General features: G+C 37.0%; 1 long non-coding RNA gene across 3 annotated transcripts in view; it reads left to right on the top strand.

Annotated features, from left to right (window-relative positions):
- Positions 1-18085, top strand: part of LOC125916072 (uncharacterized) — a 54193-nt gene that overhangs the window by 34838 nt on the left and 1270 nt on the right. For all 3 annotated transcript variants that reach the window (XR_007455823.1, XR_007455821.1, XR_007455822.1), the window contains one exon: positions 11927-12011. This is a non-coding gene — a long non-coding RNA (uncharacterized LOC125916072). The remainder of the gene's footprint in view (positions 1-11926; positions 12012-18085) is intronic.

Here is an 18085-nt window from a genome sequence, read left to right as displayed (position 1 = left end):
AAAAAAAAAAAAAAAAAAAAAAAAAGGAAGAAGAAGAAGAAATGTAGGCAAAACCAACTGTCGCAGACTATGAGTCTGGAGTTCACTCTTGTGCAGAAAGAGAGTGATTGCAGAATTGAATACAAGACAGGCTAATGTCCAGGAGGAGCCAAGAGCCCTGAACAGGGGTTTCATCTCCATATTTATTGAGCTCACAAGCTATTACCCACATGGTGAATGTGCAGAAAATAAGATCTTACACACATGAACATTGAGAAAATAGACAGTAATCATTAACTTGAGTGTGTAAGAAGCAAAGGGTCTGGGGGGCAAGTGGAGTTTGTGATCAAAGAACAATAGTATATAGGCATCAAATGGAAAGTAATTTCCTGCAGGTGATATAACAAGATATTCATGATCCCATTACAATATCTCCCAAGTTAACCTCAAGTGCTTTCGCCCCATGGTGGCAGCTTTCCACCCTAAGCTTTTTTCTAACCCATTTATGTAAGTAGAACCTACTTCCCCATAACAACCAATGGTATTAGAAGTCAAAATAGTGGTTAGTTCTGGGGAAAAGTTCAGTGGTTGAAAGCGGACATGAGTAGAAATCCTAGGGAGGGTATTTGTAGTGTTTCATTTCTTGAGGTGGTTTCACAAGTGAGTTCATTTTGGATAATTAATTCAGCTGAACACTTATTATTTCCACACTTTTCTGTGTGTGTTATACTTCAGTTAAGAGGTTTTCTTTTTCTTTTTTCTTTTTAAGTGGCCAGATATAGTCTCTCTTCAGAGACATAAGAAACAGGCCATTAACATACTCGATTCCTATCAAATGCCAAGCCCTTTGTTAAAGTAATCTAATCTTTTCAAAAAATTAAGTGTGCAATTGTCCTTTTAAAATTAAGATTGACCCAATTTTAAAGATGAATAAAGTAAGAGATTGAGTGATTAGTCCAAAATTTAAAGGTCAGTAAATTCCAGGGCTGGGGTACAAAACCCAAGTCCTACTATTCCATGCCCAGTACCATTTCTCTCATTACACAATTACTTTGAAGTTTAAACAGTAAAGCTTTGCTTCACATCTTCAATCCATCAAGAAATTGTGTTTAATAGGATAAATGTGCTAGCCTCCATTGTGCTGTCAGAAAATTATGCATGCAGAAAGGTGCCTGTTGGTGAAAATGCCCTTTCTAAAAAGCCTCAGGGCACCTACCTTCCTATACGACCCTTCCTCCAAGGGCATCCATTTACAAAAGTCTCTGGGCATTGAATAATATGACCCTGTGACCCAGCCTCTGCCATTTTATACTGGTTAAGGCATGGCTTTTGAAGTCAGAGCTGAGTTTGAATCCAAGCTCTATCAGCATTGAACTCCCAATCTTGTTTCCATATCTATAAAACAGAGATAGGGATAATACCTGCCTCCCAGGGGTGAGATGAACAGTAATCCGAATTCCTGACATCAGGTTAGTTAAATCACAAGTAAATAATGTCTTTGGTACTGTTTGGGGCTTATGTTGTTTTTCTAACTCCAAGTGACTATTTGAGTCAGACACATAAAGACCAAAGACCTCTGAAATGGCCTGGCATGAGAGCTCAGAGACACAATAACACCCTCTCCTGCATGGTAACGCAACAATCCAACCACACACTCTCTGTGGCAGGGATGAATGCAAGATGTGGAGACAGCTGGAACTCGGTAAGGGTAAAAGTTGAAATCCACATTAAGGGAAAAGCAGCCACAAAGTGATAGGAGCTAAGTAGGCAGAGGCCATGAGGAGAGAAGTAAGCAGGGGACGTTTTGTTGGCAGCATGGAAAAAAGTAGCTGAAAAATAGATGGTTCAGGTAACAGACATGGCAGGGCACAAAGCAGTGAGCACTGTCTCTGGAGGAAGAGTTTCAGACTCACCATTATGAGAGCTGCTGTGTGCAGAGTACAGCGTTCTGAGGTTCCCTGGAAGGCGTCCCTTGTAGCTGCTGAGAGTATTCACAAAGCACATCCCCACACCCAAAAGCTCTTCCACACCTGAAAGGCCAATTAAGAGAGAAAGGGTGTTAAAACATGTCTTAAAGCCAAATAAACCAGAGTCAGATTAAGCAGAAAGATAAAGGTCCAAGTTTATACAAGAAAGTAATACACTTTAACCTAGTGAATGCTGTTTGTACTCTTCTTAAACTTGTCCATCAGACACGCTTCAGTAAAAATTATTTCTAGAAAGAATAATTTATAAGATCGTCTTAGCTGTCCATAGAGAGAAAACTTCTGGAAACGGTCCACTCAGCCACAAACCAAGAAATTGCCAGTGGGTCCCCAGATGGAAAATGCAACCACAGAAGGAAAGTCTTCAAAGTCTACTCAAAGATAAGCCAATCTGAAAAGTGAGAGTAAATACACCATATGCCAAAAGATTTAGATTTAGACCATGAATCTGACTTCAAGGACAATAGAATTACCACATTAATTCTTTATGTTTTGTTTATACAAGAAAAACTCTTGAAAAAATAGAGATAAATAGTTTATACATAATGAAAGTGCCAGAAAATCTAAAACCATTGTTACCAGATCATTGTAATGCTTGACGCTTAAGGGCTAAAGTTTCTAATGTTGCAGAGATATGTCCTTAGAGAATATTTAAAATAATATGTAAACTATTTGAGCTCCTTTGGCTTTCATCCTCCACAAAGTTAAGTGATGGGAATATTGCTGGACATCCAGAGAAAAGTCGATCCACAAGGTTACTCGAATAACTGGAGGCTAATGTATTGTGTTGCTCTCTTCAAAGTGAATATTATAAATTATTTTCTGGATGTTTTCTTAGAAGCATTTTACCATTACAGACACTATTTGACTACTGATAATTTGAGAGTTGCATGAAAAAAATATCTGCTACAATTCAGAAAAAAAATAGCAATAGGTTGTGAACAAGGGCTATGCTCATTTTGCTGTGTTTAGAATAATGTAGCAGTGCCTATAACAAGTAAACAGTGGGCTGGCTTTGTTCTGCTGGATTTAGATTAACCTTTACAAGCAATGCAGAATTAGATTATGAAAATAAATTGAAAATGGCATCTCCTTAGACTCACTTTGTACTCTGCATTTTCTTAAGCTTTTATGTGACTGTCAAATATTAGTTCAGGGCTCCATTTGTATTTGTGGCATTTTTTTTTTCTTCTGAAAAGATAAGCACCAGCCTTCAGAAAAAGTTTCTGACTATTGGATACAGAAAACAACTCGTTCCTGAATGGTTAATGTTTCAAATATGAGCACAGATACCAGATGGCAAAAGGGGAAAAAAGAATTCAAGTTGTTTCATTGTTCAGTGATAAAGATTTTTCCATCTGCTGGTTCAATACTAACTTGGTTTACATTCACTTAGAGCCAATACAATTAAAACTCTATTTGAAGTGAAATGTTTCAGAAAAATAAAACTAGAAACCTGAGAAATACTTCTACAGGTCATACCCATCCTTCAAATACCTAAGCTCTTATAGGTGTACAAATGTGAGTGTATGATAAAACAAAGATATCAAATATGTTTTGAAAAATCCTAAAGTCACATGCATTTAAGTAATTCTAACGAAGACTATTTGTGATTGAGATGTAAGTGGACATCTGCTAGAATTTAGAGTCTCGGTGAAATAACATGTAGCTAAAGTAATAATATACTGGGGTATTCATCACAAAGGATGGAATGGGAGACTACTGATGAGTGAACAATATGGCAGCAGTTAACAAAAACAAGTTTGAATGGTTAATTCATTGAGACCAAAGAGCAGGTGAAGAGGAAAAATAGCACAGCAATCACTAGCAGCAGCATCTTAAGAGAGCAGGAGTCTTACATACTAAAATAGGGTAAAGAAAAGAGGAGTACTTAGAAACAAGAGAGTTATAGATTCTCTCCTAGCAAGCAGATGCCTCTTCCCATAATCCTTTGATAGAAAGAAGTCTTACTCAAAATGTAAGATTCATAACATTAAGAAGTAGTTTTCCACAGTAACCTTCCCTTTTGTCCTGAGAACACTGTTACACTGGACATCTCTTTGGTGCATAAAAGCTCCTCAAGGACAAGGCTCTAACTTACTTCTGCATCTCTGATGCCTTGCACTTAGCAAATGATAGATGTTCTACAAATATTTGATAACAGAATTGATCCGAGAATTCTACCTTCTAAACTGATATTGCTCATTTCCTTCAATCAGAGTAAGCTCATGGAGATAAAAAAAAAACAATGTTTCCTTATCCATTTTTGGTGAACCACTTACGATAGTGTCGGACCTAAATTTACTCTTTAATAAATCATGACAAATATAATGGATGAAAAAAAATACTTCCTCTGCCTGTAACACATTTACATCTGCTTCCTTCTTTGCTCTTTCACCAAGTAGTCTCCAATGAGAGGGTACAACAAAACAAAACAAAACAAAACAAACAAACAAACAAACAGAGGGGCACATAGCCAAGAGGCTGGCAAAGTGACCCAATAAATTCCAGGAAGAAAATATTAGAATTTTCATTTTTATTTATTTTTCATCTCATCCTTTTAAAACATCTGAATTCTGTGCATATTTTATAACATATGATTATATTAATCCATTAATACATGCATATAATTTAATAAATAAATAAGCATATTTGATGGGTAAAGAACTGAGGGCACAATCAAAAAAGTTGGAGACCACTGGTAGAAGACTGAATTCTTACTACAAAATAAGAATGAAAGAAATACAGGGGCACCTGGGTGGCTCAGTTGGCTAAGCGTCTGACTCTTGATTTCAGCTCAGGTCATGATCTCACGGTTCATGAGTTCGAGCCCTGCGTCGGGCCCTGCCCTAACAGTGTGGAACCTGCTTGGGATCCTTTTTCTCTCTCTCTCTGCCCCTCCCCCACTCTCACTCTCTTTCCCTCTCAAAATAAATAAATAAACTTAAAAATATGGAGGAAATATTTACAGAATTTAACATGTTTTTGATATCTATATTTTTAAATTACTACCTCAATTATTTTCCAAATATTAAACTATAAAAACTATAATTGTATATTAAATGACGTGGTTTTAAGGACTACTTAGGGACAAAGCACTCAATCAATAAATAATTTGGGGTAAATACATGTTTGTTGAATGAATGAATAAATGAATAAACATTCTGCCAAAATTGGAAAATGTTGGGATAGACTGAGCTGTCAGCCACTTGTGTTTTTCCAAGTGTTTTCTATTAGTTCTTGAATACCTCCCTGGGAAAGAAAACCCAAGTTCAGTTCATTATTTCGTGAATGCTGCACACTACAGCATGCTCTTTCAGATTCACAGCACAGAGGAGTATGATAAAGCTCTAGGAAATGCTGTAGGGTAGAAACCTCTTTAGCTTAGATTATTCCAGCATTTCCCATCTGCACAGCTTATTTGACAACAACATTTCTCCCTCATCATAATATCTATTGACTACCCACCGGGAATACTGCTCCTCAGAATGCACATGGTGAAATCCCATTTTAATGGGATTCAACCTGAAAACTGGAGACTGGACGGAATATGGAGTCATTCTTATTGGCTGTATATGAAACTAAAGGACAATTCAAACCATCTTACATGCAAGTCTTTGCTGTGCAATGTCATTACTAATGACTTAGGATTGTGGATATAGCAAGGACGCTCATTAAACTTCCTACTGACATCTATAAGGATGAACTTCACAAGCATGTTATTTAGACAAATATGATTTTATCTCAGATATGTAGATAATTTAAGGATACAGAATCTATTTGTTCTGAAAAGTTAATAAATTTTATAAAAAGTGGAGAAAAACTAAAGGACCTAAAGGATTTACTATGTATCAGGCTCCATGCTAGAAAACATAGCTTTTTTTAGTGTTTATATTTCCAAATGAATGTATTGGCTAGATATGGTTACCCCTCTTACCAGTGAGGAAGCTGGAAGTCAGAGAAGACTAGTAATGGACAGAACCCAAGGTAACTATGCAGGTTATCATCCAAACTAGGACACTTTTAAGAATATTGCATAATTATTCTGGGGTGATCTTTTTAGCCTAAGTTGTTCACTTCCAACACATCTGACGAAGACATGGGTTTGAACCCAGATCTACCCAACCTATCTTCTTTCCTTTATACCTTGTTGCTTGAAATAAGGATGCAGTTCAAATTATGAAGGGAATTCTTTCACAATGTACAGATATATCACATCATTAGGTTGTATACTTTAAATATCTTACAATTTCATCTGTCAATTATAACTCCATAAAGCTGAAAAAATAATAGTTTGAAGACTGCTAGAGAAATCACTCATCAACAGCAAGAAAGAACTTATCAGTATTGCTTCAAAAATATTTCAAATGCATAGGAGTGCCTGGTTGGCTCAGTCGGTAGAGCATGCAACTCTTGATCTCAGGGTCATGAGTTCAAGCCCCATGTTGGACATAGAGCGAACTTAAAAAAAGTAAATGTATATAATATATACTGTATATTATATATTTTAATATACATTCAAATATATTTTAACTGTATAAATAGAAAAGGAATGTACAATCAAAACATCAAAAAAATAATTCTATCTTCTACCAATGCAAAGGTGCCTTTAAAAAATCCTAACATGATATTAGGCATATCCTATAGCAATATAATGTAAAATGGTTGAGAATAATCCTTTATGCTGGCTTAACATCACTTAGAATCTTTTTAAAAGACTATACTGCCTTATTTTACCATATACAAGGAAGATATTAAGAGACTAGAAAAGATCCAAAAAACAACAACTAAAATGACTTCAAGAGTTGTGGCATGGAAGTCATGAGAGGGAAAAAAAAAAGGTAAATGAGATAGAACTATTTAGTCTAGAGTGGAAAGTCCAAGAGATAACTCTAAAATTGCCTTCAAGTGAATTAAAAGCTGCTGAAAAGTCTTCATCTCCAAGAGGATAAAACAAGAGGGTTGGGATTTAATCACCAACCATGAGAATTAGCCTGTGGAATTGTGTCATGGTGGTAAAGACTATTAAGTTCCACAAGTTACAAGGAGCATCTTCCAGAGTCTTTTACACTGAAAGAAGCAGTCACCCGCAATGCCTTATTTGACCATTGTTTTCTTGAAAGTAAAGAGAGAAAAACAATGGTCACCTGATGTCATGCAAGTCCTGTGATTGCTTGCTACGCTTTTCCTGATGCTAACGTATATGTCTGATGTACGTCATCGATCATTCAACGCTCCCCACTGAGTACAGTGTAAATTCAAACTTCTTATGATGTCATAAAAATGTTTACTCATATCTCCACCTACTCTTTCAGAAGAAAAACTTGCCACTCTCTCAACACACCCTGTGCCTCTCCTACCACAAGTCAGAACGGCAAGTATTCACTCCAAAACCACAGTGTTCTAACACAGCTCCTTGGCTTTACACAGGTTACTTCCTCTGAACAGGATATGCCTCCTTCCGCCCCAACAATCCCATCCTCCCACCCTGCCAAGCCCTTCACCCATCCTACAAATTATTCCCATTCTTGAAGATAAAACTCAAATGCCTTCTCTCTGCTGATTTAATAGGTGATAAAATCCCTCTTGTCTGCATCCAGTCCCAACAGGTAAATTTAGATTCTTCTTTCTGTGCTTTCAAAGTACCTTTTTCCCTCATTTATTATGGCACACATTATAGTATTCTTAAAACTTCATTTGCCAGGCACCCTGGTTAGACTGTGCACTCTCCGGGGGCAATACGCTGGGAAAGGAAGAGAATGAGACACAGTTTGGCCTGGTTCTTTTTGCTTCTTAGCTACCTAGCATATAGTAGTTGCCAAAATTTTTTGTTGAATCAATGAAGCCATTAATTACCTGTTACATGCAAAGAAATATTCAACATTCAAATTGTTGCTGTGGAAACAATATCTGGGGACTTCTATTGGTCTTTAAATTCAATCGATTTTGACTTGTTTTCCAAGTTTCTTCTGAAAGCTTTTTTACCTTCAAACGATAGAATCAATAATGTATGTTTAAACGCTCTGGAGCAAACATGTGTGTCTGAGGTACTCTGTCAAAACCACCAAAATATCCAGGACTCCAGGGGTAAAAGTAGTGAAGAGCAGATCTGTATAAAAAGGTGGTTAGAAAGTATAAATTTTCTCATCAAATCCGTTCCAGAAAAAGCTTCTGGGAGACACACAGGCATCCAGATCCCAATTCAGCTTTACTTGTATATGAATAAGGACAGCAGGGTTTTCCATAAGGAGGAATAGTGCATAAGAAAATTTTATTATTAATACAGACATAAAGCAATATCAGACATCTTAAATACAACTGGTCTCTTGTTGCCATTTGTAAGATGTTTGCTCTTTGATGTAAAGTTAATTTATGTCTCTACATTTGCAACATTTGTTAAAGCATTTACATTTTGAAGAAAATGAATAAATATGTCAAGTGCAAGGATGCATATTTAAATGTAGTGTTTACCTTCATAAAACAAGATACTTGCAAAATATTTCCTTTTAGTTTAAACATTTTTTACTTCTAATTGGGTCCATTTTAAATTATCCTTAATTGGACATTTCAAAAAACAAGGAGGAATTACATATTTATTCATTTTAATGCATTTCACTTGTTTTGACTCAGTTGTCTTTTTTTAAAAAAAACTAAAAAGCATCACCTTAAGGTAACCAAATTTTGTCCTATGCAGCTAACCTGACTTCATTTTCCTTTCTTTCCCCAAGTTTTTCTTAAATTCCAGGTAGTTAACATACAGTGTAACATTAGTTTCAGGTGTAGTTTAGTGATTCATCACTTACATACAACACCCGGTGCTCATCACACTGACTTCATTTTCTAATAATTCAAGGAAGCAGAACTCAGTTCTCTAATATTAGTCTCTCAAAATCTCCAGCCCTTCCCTTCCTGTGGCCACCCTCCTCCCAGCATCCAAACTGGCCCAAATTCCTCCTGTATTTAAAAACAAGCAGCTGACCAGAGAAACATGTCACATTCTGGCTATTTCCCTAGTTCTCTCTGCACTTTTAGACAACCTTCTCACTCCCTGTACTTCCTTCCCTCCATACTTTCCTCTGGCAAACTTGTCAACATAGCTAGAAGGACTTCCATTACCTGACACCTGCTTCTCTCTCTCCCTTCTCCCTCCTCCCACCACCGTCAGGTGCTGTTGTGTCTATCACCCTGAACTACTTCACTTCCACCAATGTGCCATACTTTGACTTGCCACCCCAAATTTTAACACTCTGTTCCTCCGTCCTGGAATGCTTTCCTTCACTCACCCTTTTCCTCCTCTTCTTATCATAATTTTAGATGAAATGTGGGTGGAACACTGTAACTTAGTTGTTTTGTTGCATTCAGCCATATTTGTATCTTTGGGTCTTAATACTTGAGGGAAGTTCAGGTTTTAGATTGATTACAGTGTATTATACCTACAATAGTTGGTAACTTGTTTTTACAAAGAATGAATTGTGAAATTCATTTGTAAGTAAACAAGAAGAAAACTGAAAAATTTTCGAACAAAGAGACAGTGAGGGAAGTATAAACCTTCAAGAAAGTAGCAATAACCAAAACACTGTGATGCCTCAACAAGAAGAAAAATACAGCTAGTAAAACAGAATGAGTAGCTCAGAAGGATCCACCCCAAAATAACACCAAACTGTGATAAAGAAATCTCCAAAAAGTAAGGTGACAAAGAATATTTACTTAGAAAATACTGAGGGAATAAATGTGAAGTATCCACATATGGAAGCAAGTTCGAGGTGAGTTTAATAAGTGAAATATCAAAACTGAACATTCAAAATGATCAGGAATCAAATTTAATGTTTATCACATCTTCAGAGAAATAATTTTTGGTTTTCAGGCTATAAAAGCCATCACAAAGGAAACACAGGTAACATAACAAACTAAAAGGAATAACATTTGATTAAGAAAATATATTTACATTGAATATAGTCATCAATACTTTATAGGGAGTGTATTCAAATATATTTGAAATATAAAGCATTAAGACTTCAAGAAAATACTGGAGTGCCTGGGTGGTTCAGTCAGTTAGGTGTATGACTCTTGATTTCAGCTCAGGTTATGATGTCAAGGTTCATGAGTTGAAGGCCTGCATCGGACTCCACAGTGACAGCATGTGGAGCTCTCTCTCTCTCTCGCTCTCTTGCTCTCTCTCAATCTCTCTCTCTCTCCACCCCACCCCCACCCCACTCATGAGCGTGCATGCTCTCTCTCAAAAAAAACTTTTTAAAAAATTTTTAAAAAGAAAGACAACACTAAATTTAAGAAACAATGAAAAACGAAACTTTTGGCTAAAGATGTTAGAACACATAAAGCTGGCTGGATTGTTACTGAGGTTATTTTCCAATTGATATTTCTGTGTAAAAAAATTATCCCCAAATTTAGCAACATAAATCATTGCATTTTTTAAAAATTTTTATAATGTTTATTTATTATTGAGAGACAGAGAGAGACAGAGCATAAGCATGGGAGGGGCAGAAAGACGGGGAGACACAGAATCTGAAGCAGGCTTCATCCAGGCTCTGAGCTGTCAGCACAGAGCCCAACACGGGGCTCGAACTCACAAAATGCGTTATCATGACCTGAGCCAAAGTCAGATGCTTAACTGACTGAGCCACCCAGGCACCCCATAAATCACTGCATTTTACTCACAGATTAGAGTCTGTGAATTTGGAAAGGGCTCAACAGGGACAGCTTGCCACTGCTCCACTGTAACTGGGGTCTGTAACTGGGGTCTGAGAGAGAAGAATAGGGCCAGAGATGACTCCATAGTTGGGGACTAAAATCATCTGAACTCTTTGTTCATGCATGTCTGGCATCTGTCTGGGAGACTGGAAATCTAGGACTACCTTTCAGAGCATCTATTAAACGTGGCCTTTCCAGGTGGCTTGGCATACGGGCTCTGACATGGTGGTCTTAAGATACCCAGATTCCTTCCATGACAGCTCAAGAGGTGCCAAGCATGAGCACTCCAGAACACAAAGTGAAAGCTGCTTTGCCTTTCTTTCCCTACCTCAGGAATCATGCAATATCATTTCTGCTGGATTCTATTGGTTACAAGCAAGTCACAAGCCCACCTAAGTTCAAGCAGCTGGGGGAGAGGAACCATGTCAAGGTCATATTGGAAAAGATGGTGTAGGATGGAGACATACTTATAGCCATCTTTATAAAATGCAGTTGGCCCCACTAACACATTCATACATGGCTAGCAGCTTTGTAAATTTTTATAGTCATTCTGGAAAGCAACAGCTCCTGTCATTTTAACTCAGTAATCTGACTCCAGGAACTTCATAGTAAGGAAAGAATTCGAGAAAAGCAAAAAGTTATCATTAAATGCTAATAATCTGTGTTAGAAAAAAATTACAGAAACTATTCAGATAACTAAAACAGGCAAATGGTTTGGCAATTCTGATGGAAAATGGAAAATAATCACAATGGCTATACAAAAATATGGAAATTATATGATGTGACAATAAATGAAGCAAAAAATGAAATACAGAATAGAACCATCAGCAGAACAATTTTTAAATATAATTGAAACAATGTTAAATATAATTGACTATGCAAAGTACTTTGTACTTTGATGGGTTAGGATCTCCAGATCTCTTAGGTTAGGCTGTCCATGCTTCTACTCTTCCAGGTAAAGCTTCCTAGTATCCTGCACAGATTCTTTCTTTTTTTGAGTAATGAGACTGCACAAGGAGATGCCACTAGGGTAGCAAAAAATAAATGAAGGGACATCCTAGTCTGCATTCAGTAGGATCTACAGTCCTATCTTTAACAAGGACATGAATTAACGCATTAACATGAGTGAGACTGAGGCCCAAGTGAAAATAAAACTGCAACATTTGCATCCAGGGGTCTATCTGTATGAAAGGTTCATACTGTTCTTGTGCCTCCAAAATGGGATTTTCTCTACTTATTACCATGTCTTCAAGTTTGCAGAACAGCTCACGGAAAAACCCTCTCTTTGGACATGTTTGGGCCAGATTCAAGATCAACTCAAGTCACCTTCAGCTGGAGGTAACTTCAGGCCAGATTTATTCTATCCTTCTTAAACTGTTATGTCACCTTTGATTGCTGCCTTATTGGAACTATATTAGATTCTGTTTTAGTATATAATAATCTGCATCATAAGCTTGTACTTGGTGATTTTATTCTGCGCTATTCTCTGGTCCTATTCCCTTCCACCCAGATGGTAAGCTCCATGTGGCTACACGTGATGCCTTATACTTCTTTTGTATCCCTTCTCTGTGCCACACACTGCTGTGCTGAGGACAGCATGTGTGTAATCACCAATCTATCACTAACATATTTAGTTTTACGTCATCAAGTTTAGCTATATTCAGCATATATCACTGCCTTAAGGTTACTGCATTTACTAATACCAGGTCCCAATGATTCCCCAGTCATACTAAGGTAAAATACAATTAGGGTATAGGCAAATCAAGGAAAAACTAAAAGAATAGGCATGTTACAGCAATGACCAGAGAAGAGTCCAAATGATACATCAACTGTGCAAAACCCCTCAGCAATGCTAGGAAGAAACATATGTTTGATGACAAGGAAATAAGATCCATGAAGAACATTAGCCAATACAGCAAAACCTTGATTTGCAAGCATAATTCTTCCAGAAACATGCTTGTAATCTAAAGTCTCATATAGCAACGTGAATTTCAAGAACCATTGGCTCAGTTGTGATCATGTGATGTTCGGCATCAGGTACTACTCGTATTGCAAGACATCACTTGTTTATCAAGCTAAAATTTACTAGCAATGTTTGCTCATCTTGCAGAACACTCACAGAACACGTTACTTGCAATCCAAGGTTTCACTAGATAGGGGGTATATTGATATTTAAGCATTAAGTTGTAGTCAGTGTCTGCCATAAACTGCCACCTCTTAACTTCATTAAATATGATCCCACATAGATAGGTATAGTCCTTAAAAGACAGCATTCTAGAAGGGATGCAGATAGTCTCTGCCCATGCTCAGCTTTAGAATGTGACTCCAATTTTCAGCTAAGCCTTATCAACCTAGGCTAACTATGTGAATCAAAATTATACTGTGAAATGTTAGCAGATGAGTCTCTTCTGCATTTTAAATGTTTTATTTATTTCATTATGGTAAAAACTCTCTATGTGAGATCTACTGCCTTAACAATCCCCTTGACTATTAGTGCAACGTTGTATAGCAGATCTCTAGAGTTTATGCATCTCACTTAAATGAAGCTTTATGCCTGTGGATTAATAATTCCCCATTTCTTCCTTCCCCCATCTCCTGACAGCCAACATTCCATTCTTTGCTTCTATGAATTATACTAATTTAGATGCCTCATATATGCGAAATCATGTAGTGTTTATCTTTCTGTGGCTGGCTTATTCCACTTAGCGTTATGTCCTCAAAGTTCATCCATACTGTCACATATTGCAGATTTTTTTTTCTTTTTTAAGGGTGAATATACCCCATTGTGTGTATATACTACATTGCCTTTATCTATTCATTTGCTGAAGGACATTTAAGCTGTTTTGATATCTTGGCTCTTGTGAATAGTGCTGCAATGAACATGGGAGTGCTAATACAGCTTTAAGTTCCTGATTTCAGGTCTTTGGAATAAATACTCAGAAGTGGGATTGCTGGATCATACGTAGTTCTATTTTTATTTAATTTTTGAGGAAACTCCATACTGTTTTTCATAGTGGCTGCACCAATTTACATTCCCAACAGTGCACAAGAATTCCAACTTCTCTGCATGCTTGTCAATATCTGTTGTTGTTTTGTTTGTTTGTTTTTATAATAACCTCCTTACAGGTCTGAGGTGATATCTCATTTGCATTTCCCTGATGGTTAATGATGTTGAGAATTTTTCACATACTGTTGATCCTTTGTATATATTCTTTGGGGAAATGTCTATTGAAATCCCTAGCCCATTTTTGAAGTTTATTTGTTTGGAGAGAGAGGGAGAGAGAGAACACAGGAGTGTGAGTGGAAGAGGGGCAGAGAGAAAGAGGGAGAGAGAGAATCCCAAGCAGGCTCTGTGCTGTCAGCAGAGCATGATCCCGCAAACCCTGAGATCATGACCTGAGCTGAAAAGGAGAGTCAGATGCTTAATTGACTGAGCCATGCAGGTGCCCATCCTTAGCCCATTTTCTTAAGTCGAGTTCAGTTTTGGTTTTGGTTTTGTTTGCTACTGTATTATAGAAGTTCCTTATACATTTTGAATATTAACCCCTTACCAGATACATGGTTTGCAAACATTTTTGCCCACTGTAGAGGTTGGCTCTTCTCTCTGTTAATTGTTTCTTTTGTTGTACAGAAGATTTGTATTTTGATATAGTCCACTTGCTTATTTTTGGTTTTGTTGCCTGTGTTTTTTGGTGTCATTTCCAAGAAATCATTGTCAAGAAGCTTTTCCCATATGTTTCCATCTAGGAGTTTTACAGTTTCAGGCTTTACATATCTGCACTTTTTCTAAAAGGATGACTCTCTCACTTAAACCACAAGACTGGAGTCCCCACTGCCCAAGGAGGATATGTCATAAAGGAACATAAAAGAACAAAGGACGAGGATGGCAAATTCTAAACTTTTACACCTGCCAGATGTCAGACAGAAAATTCAAGGATGAACTCATATAGATCCAGATTGTGGAGGAGATGCTTTTCTGTTTACCCGTATTAAATAAAAATCACAGAAACATCCCAGGAGTTTGAGAGGACAGGGATGTAGGCTCTCCACCTCTAGGTGAGTCCAAGGCATAAGAGAAGGGTTTTGAGATTCGTGAAGAGAGGGTACTTGTGCCTGGTTTTCTACTTGGTTGCCCTGGAAGTTGACAAGTACTGCAGACAGTGTCTGTGACATTCTGGTCCTGAAGTAGTGCAGAGAAGCTGTAGGAAGCACTCTGACAGCACAGCAGTTTGACAGGACACTGGAAGCGGCCATATATTTTCCCAACTGACCCAGAGTCAAGTGTATATAACTCTCAATGAAAGTGGACCAATACGCTAAGAAGACACCACAGAAATAGCAAGAGTTTGGATGCTACAGTAATTTCCTAAAGCTGACATAACAAAGTTTTCCAACGCTAGGGGCTTAAAACAACAGAAACTTATTCTCTCAAATTTCTGGAGACTTGAAATCCAAAATCAGAGTGTCACAGGGCTATCCTCTCGAAGGCTCTAGGGACAATCTGTCCCATGGCTTTCTTTCAGCTTCTGCTGTCATCAGCAATCCTTGGCATCCCTTGGTTTACAGCTGCATAACTCCAATCTTTGCCTGCATTGACACAGAGCCTTCCCCTCTACTATCTTCACACTGTCTGCCTAGAAAAAGACACCAGTCATATTGAATTAGGGGTCTACTCTCCTTCCATATGACCCACCTTTACTAACTACATCTGCAATGACCCTATTTCTAAATAAGGTCACATTCTGAGGTACTGGGGGTTAGAACTTCATTATATCTTTTTGAAAACCATACTTTAACTCATAACAGATGCTCCAGAAGATTCTGGAAAGTGAAAAGATCTGGCCAAATCCGAGGACCAGACAGGATTACAGTGTCTTTCATTTGCCCACTTAGAAGAAAAATGACCTTGAACCAGATCTCTTTCCCAACCCCCATGTTCCAAAGCCCCTAGAACTTAGATCAACTCTTGGAAAAGAAGAGAAGTTAGAGAGAAAAATCCTAAATTAAATGAGTTTAAAACTGAGATGCCCAGGTTTGTCATAAATCGATTAGGAAGACTTTTATTGTTGCAATCAGGCAATATAAGGATTCCAAAGATGACATTAAATGGAGGTAATAAAAGTGTGTGTGTGTGTGTGTGTGTGTGTGTGTGTGTGTGTGTTATTTCTGGAACACCCGAAAACAAACATCATAACAATTATAAATCTATCTATTCTGTAATAATCTTGGATGGGGGAGAGATGTTAGCCTTCTTTCACTGAACTTTATAAAGACCACAAAGGGATTAATTAAGAGTAGCTAATGTAATGAACACTACATACAAACAATTTACTTAAACAAACTACAAATAACAAGGTAGCTCTTATATTATTTTTTAATCTCACTTCATTAAGGAATTTACGGCCTTCAATGTCTAGTGTGACCAAGAAAACTTCTCCTCTGCTCCTTTGCTTTCATTGTTCGGTTTCTGTCCCACCAGTTTTCTTACGATCTCCGAAAGTTCACTTTCAACAATACACACCATCAAGAATCTACTTTGAAATGGTGTAGTTTTATTTTTTATTAAAGAGAAGTATTATCATCAAACTTTAGACACAAACATTTGTCTTCCAATGTGCTCTGGAAAGCACTTGCCAGAAGCACCTGTGGATCCACCAGTGACATATCTCTGTGCTCAGCACACACTCCTCTATCCTTCCAACTAAGCAGCCCATAGCATAGGAGTTAGGACATGACTTCATTTGAATGTCAGCTCTGCCACTTACTAGCTGTGTGACCTTGAACACATTTTTTTTAACCTTTCTCTGCCTCCATTTCCTCACCTATAAAATTATGTCTACCTTATAAGGTTGCTGTGTGAATTAATTAGATGTGTTAATATGTATAAAGTACTTTAACTTAGAGTCCATTTAAATAGTAAGCACTCGGTGTTTATTATTATTAAATATATAAAGAGTTCTTTTAAGTCAATAAGAAAAAGACAATCTAAAATAGGTCCTAAAGGGGCACCCGGGTGGCTCAGTCAGTTAAGCATCTGACTTTGACTCAGATCATGATCTCACAGTTCATGGGTTTGAGCTCTGAGTCGGGCTCTGTGCTGATAGCTCGGAGCCTCGAGCCTGTTTCAGATTCCGTGTCTCCCTCTCTCCCTGCCCCTCCCCTACTTGTGCTCTATCTCTCTCTCAAAAATAAATAGACATCAAAAAATAAAATAAAATAAAATAAAATAAAATAAAATAAAATAGGTCCTAGATAGGAGTAGGCAAATCACAAAAGAGGAAATGCAAATGATCAGTAAACAATGAAAATATACCACCTCAATGGTAAAGAGGGAAATGCTAATTAAAAGAAGATACTAACTTTTTTGCCTATTGGATGACAATGTAAAAGTTTGATAGCAGTCAGTGCTAAAGAAAACCTAGAGAAACTGGCGCTCTCATTTATTATTGGTGAAAGCATGCATTTTGATATTTTGAAAATTAAAATAGTAATACTTTTTTCCAATATGCATACTCCCTTACTGAGTATTTTCATTTCTGGGATTCTAACCAACAGAGGAAAAAAAGAAAAAGAAACATCAGCAATGTTTAATATTTTCAAAGTCTTACCCAAATTTACATCTAAAATGTTGGAAACAACCTCCATAAACAACTAGAATGCCCATATTTAGGAAAATGGTTGCCCAAATCATGATATACTAATACTGTGAAACACTAATCAGCTATTAAAACAATATAGATCATTACACATTAACTTAGAAATAGGCTTACAACATACTATTAGGCGAGAATAGCAGATTCCTGTCAGGGCCACATGTATCTTTTTCAATATATATCTTCAATGTATATATTTTTGTTTGTATTAACAAGAGACACAGTAGCTCATAGTGGTTACATTAGAGAATGAGATTAGAAAGAGAAAGTGAGAGACTATCAACTTCACTTTTAAGTATATATTGCTTGGATTTGTATAGGAAGTAGATATGATTATATTTCAGGCAACTGAAAAGATTATAAAGAATGGAAGAAAAAAGAGAAAAATGAACTAGCGATGAAAGTCAAAAATCAGCAACTGCATAGATACTTTTCTCAGGGCACAACACAAAAACTGTTCATGAGTTACATATGAAAATATGTTTAATAATGGAAAGTAATTCTTCTATACAAATTACAAAGTTCTTTACAAAGTTCAGTGCTGAGTTAAATTCCTTAATGCTCACTACAACTATCAGCAAAGGGCTACATAGCACCATGGTAGAACGGAAATGGGAATGTAGAATGTGTACTGGCGAAAGTTGGAAATGTAGTCAGGTTTTCTCTCCCTAAGAGGAAAAAGAAAAATTTAATTTTCTGAACATTTATAACAGGCCTTAGGGTAAATTCTAAAATCCAGCCCAGAGTAGAGGAAAGAAC

The sequence above is a fragment of the Panthera uncia genome, chromosome D4 (assembly GCF_023721935.1).
Source record: "Panthera uncia isolate 11264 chromosome D4, Puncia_PCG_1.0, whole genome shotgun sequence".
Classification (NCBI taxonomy): Eukaryota; Metazoa; Chordata; class Mammalia; order Carnivora; family Felidae; genus Panthera; species Panthera uncia.
The sequence above is the reverse complement of the archived record's forward strand: the minus strand, read 5'-3'. Positions and strand labels throughout refer to the sequence as shown.